Below are 9,333 nucleotides of genomic sequence, written 5' to 3'. Positions count from 1 at the left end.
TTTTTTATTAGATATTTTCTTTATTTACATTTCAAATGTTATTCCCTTTCCTAGTTTTCCCTCTGAAATCCCCCTATCCCAACCCCTGCTCTCCAACTCACCCACTCTCATTCCTGGTCCTGGCATTCTCCTGTACTGGGGCATAGAACCTTCACAGGACCAAGGACCTCTCCTTGATGGGAGATTTTTAATGACTGCTTTTATTTCCTTAGGGTTTATAGCTCTATTGAAATTGTTTATCTCATCTTGATTTAACTTAGGTAAGTGGAATTTATTGTCCATTTCTTTTAGATTTTCCAGTTTTGTGGAACACAGGTTTTTGATTTCTTTAGTGTCTGTTTTTATGTTCCCCTTTTAATTTCTGATTTTGTTAATTTTGATATTCTCTCTCTGCATTTTAGTTAGTTTGGGTATGGGTTTGTCTACCTTCTTGACTTTTAAAAAGAACCTACTCTCTGTTTCTTTTTTATTAATTATAGCCATAGGTTTGATTATTTCTTTCCATCTACTCATCTTGTGTATATTTGCTTTTTTTTTTATTCTAGAGCTTTCAGGTGTTAAGTATCTAGTATGAGATTGTGAGAGACCAAACCATGGGAAACTAGGCCCTCAGTAACTCTCACTCTGAAGATCCGCTGACCCTTTGAAGGGAATTATGTCACCCCCTCCTTCATTGCCTCCACCTGGCGCCTGAGACTGCCAGCTTCACTCCCTCCTTCACTTGGCACCTAGAAATGCTTAGATTAAGGCAGCTTCACCTCCTTCTCCATGTCTCCGTTTGGTGCCTGGGACTGTTTATGGCATTTCAAGATAGCTACAAGATGTTTGATGGCTTCCTGAGACTTGTTTAGTCAGGAAAGGCACTCCAAGATAAACTGCAGAATGTTTGAATGCTGCCCGGGACTGTTTTAGGGCCCACATTCCAAGATAAGCTGCAAGAAGCCTGTAATCAGCATCTGCCCCAGATGGCCATCCCTTTCTCTGTATTTTATTATGCCCCCTCGACCCCTCCCTATTTTCTCTCACTGTGTGCTTATAATCAGGCTCCTAGCCTTCATTAAACAGACCTTGACACCTCTTTGCTTGGTCTCGCTCCCCTTTCTTCACCCACTTCTCTTGCAGGCCTTGGTCCTCTTCGACCCACAGAATAACTAGGTCCTGCTGAACGGGACATGAGTTCTCACTAATTTCTTTATGAAGGCATTCTTTATGAATGAAGAAATTCACTGAATTCTAGAAAGTCTTTCATTTCTTTATTTCAACTTTAACCCAGTGGTCATTGAGTAGAGAGTTGTTTATTTTCCATTAGTATGTAGGCTTTCTCTTATTTATGTTCTTGTTGAAATCCAACTTTTATTCACAGTGGTCTAATAAGATCCAAGGGATTATTTCAATCTTCTTCTATCTGTTGAGACCTGCTTTGTGATTGCATACATGATCAAATTTGGAGAAGGTTCCATGAGGTGCTGAGAATAAGGTATATTCATTTATGTTTGGGTGAAACAGTCTGTAGATATCTGTTAAGTTCATTTGAGTCATAATGTCTCAGTTTCATTATTTCTCTATTTAGTTTCTGTCTGGATGACCTGCCCATTGGTGGAATATTGATGTTTCCAACTACTAATATCTTATGTTTGACGTGGGATTTAAGCTTTAGTATTTTTTAAAACAAATGTGAGTGCCCGTTTATTTGGGGAATATAAATTCAGAATTGACATGTCTTGCTGGATTTTTCCTTTGATGAGTATGAAATGTCCTTCCTCATCTCTTTTGATTAATTTTGGTTGAAAGTCTATTTTGTTAGATATTAGAATGGCTACACCAGCTTGCTTCTTTGGCCTGTTTCCTTGGAAAATCTTTTTCTAGCCCTTTACTATGGTGTACTGTCTATCTTTGATGTTGAGATGTGTTTCTTTTATGCAGCAGAATGGTAGATCTTGTGGATAGTTATTGTTCAAATTTGGTTTTGTCATGGAATATCTTGTTTTCTCCATCTATGATGATTGAAAGTTCTGCTGGGTATACTATGCTGGGCTAGCATCTATGGTCTCTTAGAATCTGCAAGACATGTGCCCAGGACCTTCTGGCTTTTAGATTCTTTGTTGATAAGTTAGGTGTAATTCTAATAGGCCTGCCTTTTTATATTACTTGGCCTTTTTTCCTTGCAGATTTTAGTATTCTTACTTTGTTCTGTAAAACTGTTTTGCTTTTTATGTGGCGGGGATTTTATTTTCTGGTCCAATCTTTGTGGCATTTTGTAAGCCTCTTATTTATAGGCATCTCTTTTTTTTAGGTTAGGGAAAATTTCTTCTATGATTTTGTTGAAAATATTTTCTGGGAATTGAAGAATTGGGATTCCTCTTCCTCTTCCTCTTCCTCTTCTTCCTCTTCTTCCTCTTCTTCCTCTTCATCCTCTTCTTCCTCTTCCTCCTCCTCCTCCTCCTCCTCCTCCTCCTCTTCCTCCTTCTATTCCTATTATTCTCAGGCTTGGTCTTTTCATAGTGCCCAAGATTTCCTGGATGTTTTATGTCAGGAACATTTTAGACTTAACATTTTCTTTGACCTATGTATCTATTTCTTCTATTGTATCTTCTATGCTTGAGATTCTCTCTTCTATATCTTGTATTTTATTGGTGATGCTTGTATCTGTTATTTATATTCACTTACCTAGGTTGTTCATCTACAGGATTCCTTCAGTTTATGGTTTTTCTTAATTGAATTCATTCCCATTTTCAGGTCTTAAACAGTTTTATTTGTTTCCTTCTCTTGTTTGATTGTATTTTCCTGTATTTTAAAATGTATTTATTTATTTCCTCTTTGAAGGTTTTTATTATCTTTATAAGATTGGATTTAAGGACATTTTCTTGTGCTTCAGCTGTGTTAGGATATCCAGGACTTGCTGTGGTGGGCTATCTGGGCTCTGCTGGTGCTGTCTTGGCTGTTGTTGATTGTGTTCTTACATTGGTGTCTAGCCATCTGGGTTGGGAATTATTATATAGGTTTTGGGCTGATTTCTGAGTTTATCTTTGTTAGATAGATGTTTCTTCCCTTGATTTTTATTTCCTCTCAGTCTTCTGGCTTGGGTGTCCTAGTGTTCTTGTTTAGGTCCAGTAGAGTATCAGTATCTCCATTGGGGTTTCTGTGGCCTGGATGATCTTTGAAATTTTGTGTGCCAATGTTGTCTCTGGGGCTCCTAGAACTGGTGTAGCCTCCAGAAAACAGAAGTCTTCTGCCAGAGTTGTGGGCCAGAATATGGGGCACAGGGATGGGAAGCAGGTTACAGCCATTGAGTGTGCTTTAAGGAGAGTTAGGGGACATAGGGAATAAAGCAGGTTTTTACCTGGGCTCTCTGGTGCTGTTATTTAAGGTATTCTTATCATTTTATGACTAAAGAAAAAAACAGTCAGTCTGAGATAGCTTATGATGGGCTTTGAGTAGCATGCACAATCATTTGAAAGGTTTTTTCTTTAGTAGGAAATGGTAATCCACAGATGAATATTAATATTCAATAGGGGAGTAATATCATAAAAGCCGGGTTCTAAAATTTACTCTGTGAAAATTAGTAAGACTGAATAAGCTGCCAGGATGTGGGAAGTACATGAAGAAAGGGATCCGACAATTGAAATTATATGTGTTATTTTCTGAACATGTTGATGTATTTCTGGACTGTGCACTGACCTGTGTTCCTGTCTCTTCACCCCATTTTATCTTTTTTCTCCCATATGACAATTACTTTTCTGAGAGAGATTACTTTAATTCACAAAAAATTTCCAGGAATTGGATTTAGGAAAGATTTGAGTCATTATCATGTTGTGCCAAAAATTCTTGTTTTTTCAATTATAATAAAAAATATTGGGTTAAACTTCTCCTGTCTGTATGGTTGGCATACTTCAGAGAGACTTCTCAGGTTCTTGCGTACAGATCCTTCAGTGTGCTAGCCATGTTTGCACATGCCTGAATCCCAGGGGCTGATAGAACTCCAGCACTTTTCTTAGGAGGCTGTGCTGCTCTGTAAATAGACTCCTGAGAGCTTTAACTCATCAGTTTTCAGGACATGCCTAAACCTGCCTACATCTCAGCAGGGCATAGGAGTGTATCAAACTGTGCTCCTTGTTATTTTTAGTGGATATGATTGAAATAAAATAAAATAACACATAATTTGGTATTTGTATCAACTTTAATCTTCACAAGATCACTGCCAGCACATGGGATAGACATTTTTTTTAATCATCCTATTTTTTTTTTTTTGAGATCAAGCTGTACTACTTCTTAGCTACTTTATATTCTCTAAAACAGTGTTTTCTCTTTGTTTGTTTGTTTCTATCTTTGCAGGCCCTGCCTTGTCATGAAAGACTCCCATTTACAGTTAGCCTTCACTGCATTTTGAGAGCAAATCTAGGCAGGGTGACTTTAAACACTTGTGGGCATTCAAATATACTATCTGCCTTATAACACCAATGGGTATAGAATGATAAATAACTCATTCTTAAAGTAAAGAGGGTAATATCCTATAAACATATCACATTAATGCAGACCACATGAACATATGCATGCATTAAGATCTTACCAAACAAATCAGGTCCAAGATTGTATTGAACATCCCCCCGCAGGAAAAGTTACAGCATCCTTACCTGGACTCCATAAAGAAGAGGATATCTAGCACTGTGATCCTGATGCCCCCACTGACATGCTGTCTGACCTACTGAAGGACTGACAAGCAGAGTCCTAGGGCTTCAGCTCAGCATGGTCTTCACTGCTGATGTTGTCTATTTGACTTGCTGTCTGTCTATCCATCTACTGGTTCATTCAAATATACTTTTCATCCACTCATCTTCCCAGTTGTCCAACTGGATACAGACTTTCTCTTTGCATTTAATAGCCCCCAAGTTCCCACTTCTCACTTAGATATCTCAACTTCAACTTTAGAATCAGCTCATCTCTGAGTCTTCAGCTTAGCTTTACTCCAGATGTGTCTCTTACTATTTTAACTTTGCATGTAGTGAACCTGTCCTTGTCATGTAACAGCCTCATGCTTCTGGTTTTCTGTAAGTTCCCCTGGAAAGTCTTGAATTCTGCCATGACCTTTCTGATTCCATGAAGCCAATATGCCATCCCCATACTTCACCACGATGCATATACAATTTAGTGTAAGATATGTAGCATGTGATCTGAGTATTAATATTAGTTGTTAAGATGGGAAAAGGGTTTTCTTTATTAAAAAAAGAGCATGACAAGAGTATCAAGATAAGGATACTTGACAGGTTATGTTGCTTAAATTCTAAAATAAAAAGAACAGCTAGGTATGGTGAAACATGCCTGTAGTCTCAGATACTTGTGAGGCTGAAGCAAGATAATTCTTCAACCTATGAAGTTAACATTTAAAACCAGACTGGAAGAACAGTGAAATCTATTTCATGGAAAATAAAAATAAAGCAGAACACAGAGAGAAAGGTGGATATTCCAAGCAGAATGGTGACTAAGAAAGAATTTAGTGGTCTCAAAAGGTTGAGATAGAGAGAGATATTGAGATAGAGATAGATAGGTAGAGACAGACACACACACAGAGACACATAAAGAAAGGCAGAGAAAGAGGAAGAGAAAAACAGAGTGAGCAAGAGAGAAATGGATTTTGTTACTATGGCAGACACACAAAGAGTCTAGAGAGAATGGAAGCAGAGAGAAGCTGCCCCATGCTACATCTCACCTTACTGCTTTGGTCAGTTGTATCTAGCCCATATACCTGGGTCCTGATGGCTCTGGGCAGGTACCTCTTGGACCAAGAATTTGAGCAGAAGGGGTAGTCTCACCTGTGCTCTCAGGTGTGCCAACATTCTTGGGAGATCAGCTCTCTCCCAGTGAGATACAGTTATGGAGAGCTGTGGCAGAGGGTCAGCTCCAGGCACAGATGGAAATCAGAAGGATCCTGACCCAGGATGTTCTTTGGTTCCTGTAGTGTTATATATTTTAATTAAATAACTGCTTTATAACTTATATACTCAGCCACTTATTAAATACAATGTAGATTTTTTTATTATTACGTAACATTAATCTTCAGTTATACCTAGCCACATGTCTGTTCCTGTGGTCTCAACTTCTTAGCATTCCTGAGTTCAGTTTTTCAACTCTCCAACACAATAAGACCTTGGAGACTCTGTTGTGTCTCACAACCTAAAGATAGAGATGTCCATAAACATAGAAGAAGCCTACAGAACTCCAAATAGATTGGACCAGAAAAGAAATTCCTCCTGTCACATATTAGTCAAAACCCCAAATGCACAAAACAAACAAACAAACAAACAAACACAAAAATATTAAAAGCAATAAGGGGAAAAGGTCAAGTAACATATAAAGGAGGACCTATCAGAATGACACCAGACTTCTCACCAGAGATTATGAAAGCCAGAAGATCCTGGGCAGATGTCACACAGACCCCAAGAAAACACAAATGCCAGCCCAGGCTACTATACTCAGCAAAACTCTCAATTATCATAGATGGAGAAACCAAGATATTCCATGGAAAAATGAAATGTACACAATAGCTTGCCACAAATCTAGCCCTAGAAAGGATAATAGATGGAAAACTCCAACATAAGGAGGGAAACTACACCCTAGAAAAAGCAAGAAAGTAATTTTCTTTCAACAATCCAAAAAGAAGATAGCCATAAAAATATAATGCCACCACTAACAACAAAAATAGCAGGAAGCAGCAATTAGTGTTCCTTATCTCTTAACATCAATGGACTCAATTCCCCAATAAAAAGACATAGACTAACAGACTGGATACGTAAACAGGACCCATACATACAGGAAATGGACCTCAGTGACAAAGACAGACACTACCTCAGAGTAAAGGGCTGGAAAACAATTTTTCAAGCAAGTGGTCTCAAGAAAAAAGCTGGAGTAGTAATTCTAATATCAAATAAAATCAACTTTAAACCAAAAGTTATCAAAAAGATAAGGAAGGACACTTCATACTCATCAAAGAAGAAAATCTACCAAGATGAACTCGCAATTCTGAACATATATGCTCCAAATGCAAAGGCACCCACATACATAAAAGAAACTTTACATTAAAGCTCAAAGCACACATTATACCTCACACAATAATAGCGGGAGACTTCAACACCTGACTCTCAGCAATGGACAAACCATGGAAACAGAAACTGAACAGAGACACAGTGAAAATAAGAGAACTAATGAACCAAATGGATTTTACAGATACATATCCAACATTTCATCCTAAAACAAAAGAATTTACCTTCTTCTTAGCACCTCATGGTACCTTCTCTGATATAAAATTCTTGAAAACTGAATCCAAGAACACATAAAAATGATCATTCACCAAGATCAAGTAGGCCTCATACCAGGAATGCAGCAATGGTTCAATATACAGAAATCCATCAATGTAACCCACTATATAAACAAACTCAGAGGGGAAAAATGCATGATCATTTCATTAGATGCTGAAAAAGCATTTGACAAAATTCAACATCCCTTCATGTTAAAAGTCTTGGAAAGATCAGGAATTCAAGGCCAATACCTAAACACAGTAAAAGAAATATAAAGCAAACCGGGAGCCAACATCAAACTAAATGGAGAGAAACTTGAAGCAATCCCACTACAATTAGGGACTAGACAAGGCTGCCCACTCTCCCCCTATCTATTCAGTATAGTACTTGAAACCAGGTGTGGTGGCGCATGTCTTTAATCCCAGCACTCGGGAGGCAGAGGCAGGTGGATTTCTGAGTTCGAGGCCAGCCTGGTCTACAAAGTGAGTTCCAGGGCTACACAGAGAAACCCTGTCTCGAAAAACCAATATATGTTACTTGAAGTTCTAGCTAGAGCAATTAGACAACAAAAGGAGGTTAAAGGGGGTATGAATTGGATAGGAAGAAGTCAAAATATCTCTATTTGCAGATGATATGATAGTATACTTAAGTGACCCCAAAAATTCTAACAGAGAACTCCTACAGCTGATAAACAACTTCAGCAAAGTGGCTGGATATAAAAATTAACTCAAACAAGTCATTAGCCTTACTATACTCTAAAGGATAAACAAGCTGAGAAATAAATTAGGAAAATGACACCCTTCACAGTAGTCACAAACAATATAAAATGTCTTGGTATGACTCTAACCAAACAAGTGAAAGATCTGTTTGACAAGAACTTCAGGTCTTTGAATAAAGAAATCAAAGAAGACCTCAGAGGATGGAAAGATCACCCATGCTAATGGATTTGCAAGATTAATATAGTAAAAATGGCCATCTTGCTGAAAGCAATTTACAGATTCAATGCAATCCCCATCAAAATTACAACTCAATTCTTCATATAGTTAGAAAGAGCAATTCTTAAATTCATTTGGAATAACCAAAACACCTAGGATAGCAAAAACTGTTCTCAACAATAAAAGAAATTCTGGTGGACTCACCATGCCTGACCTCAAGCTATACTATAGAGCAATATTAATAAACACTGCACGGTATTGGTACAGAGACAGGCAAATAGATCAATGGAATAGAACTGAAGACTCACAAATGAACTCACAGGCAGTCGACACTTAAAAGATGGTACTGGTTTACACCATGGCCTTAAACAACAGCACTGCGCAGGCGCTAGCCCGAAACTGGTGCCAACCCCTCCAGAGTGGGTGCATGCAAATTAAGGTGCCGGCAGATTGACCAATCCCACGAGGACACAAAGCTTTTCCCTGTGCTGGGGTGTATATAAGGAGTCCTCCCTGGGTACCTGGGGTCCCCATAGCAGCATCGAGGCATTCCTGCAATAAAGCTGTTGAGAAGAATCCGACCGTGTTGTGTCTTCCTTGCCGGACAAGGTGGGCGCAACATTTGGTCACTTGATCTTTGACAAAGAAGTTAAAACCATCCAGTGGAAAAATTCAGCAGTTTTAACAAATGGTGCTGGTTCAACTGGCAGTCAACATGTAGAAGAATGCAAATTGATCTAGTCTTATCTCCCTGTATAAAGCTCAAGTCCAAGTGGATCATGGACCTCCACATAAAACCAGATACATTGAATCTAACAGAAGAGAAAGTGGGGAAGAGCCTCGAGTACATTGGCACAGGGGAAAATTTCCTGAACAGGACACCAATAGCTTATGCTCTAAAATCAAGAAACAATAAATGGGACCTCATAAAATTGCAAAGCTTCTGTAAGGCAAAGGACATTGTTACTAGGACAAAATGGTAACCATCAGATTGGAAAAAATCTTTACCAATCCTACATCTGATAGAGGGTTAATATCCAATATATACAAAGAACTCAAGAAGTTACACTACAGAGAACCAAATAACAATATTAAAAATGGGGATCAGA

The sequence above is a fragment of the Mus caroli genome, chromosome 4 (assembly GCF_900094665.2).
Source record: "Mus caroli chromosome 4, CAROLI_EIJ_v1.1, whole genome shotgun sequence".
NCBI lineage: Eukaryota > Metazoa > Chordata > Mammalia > Rodentia > Muridae > Mus > Mus caroli.
This window is presented reverse-complemented; position numbering follows the sequence as displayed.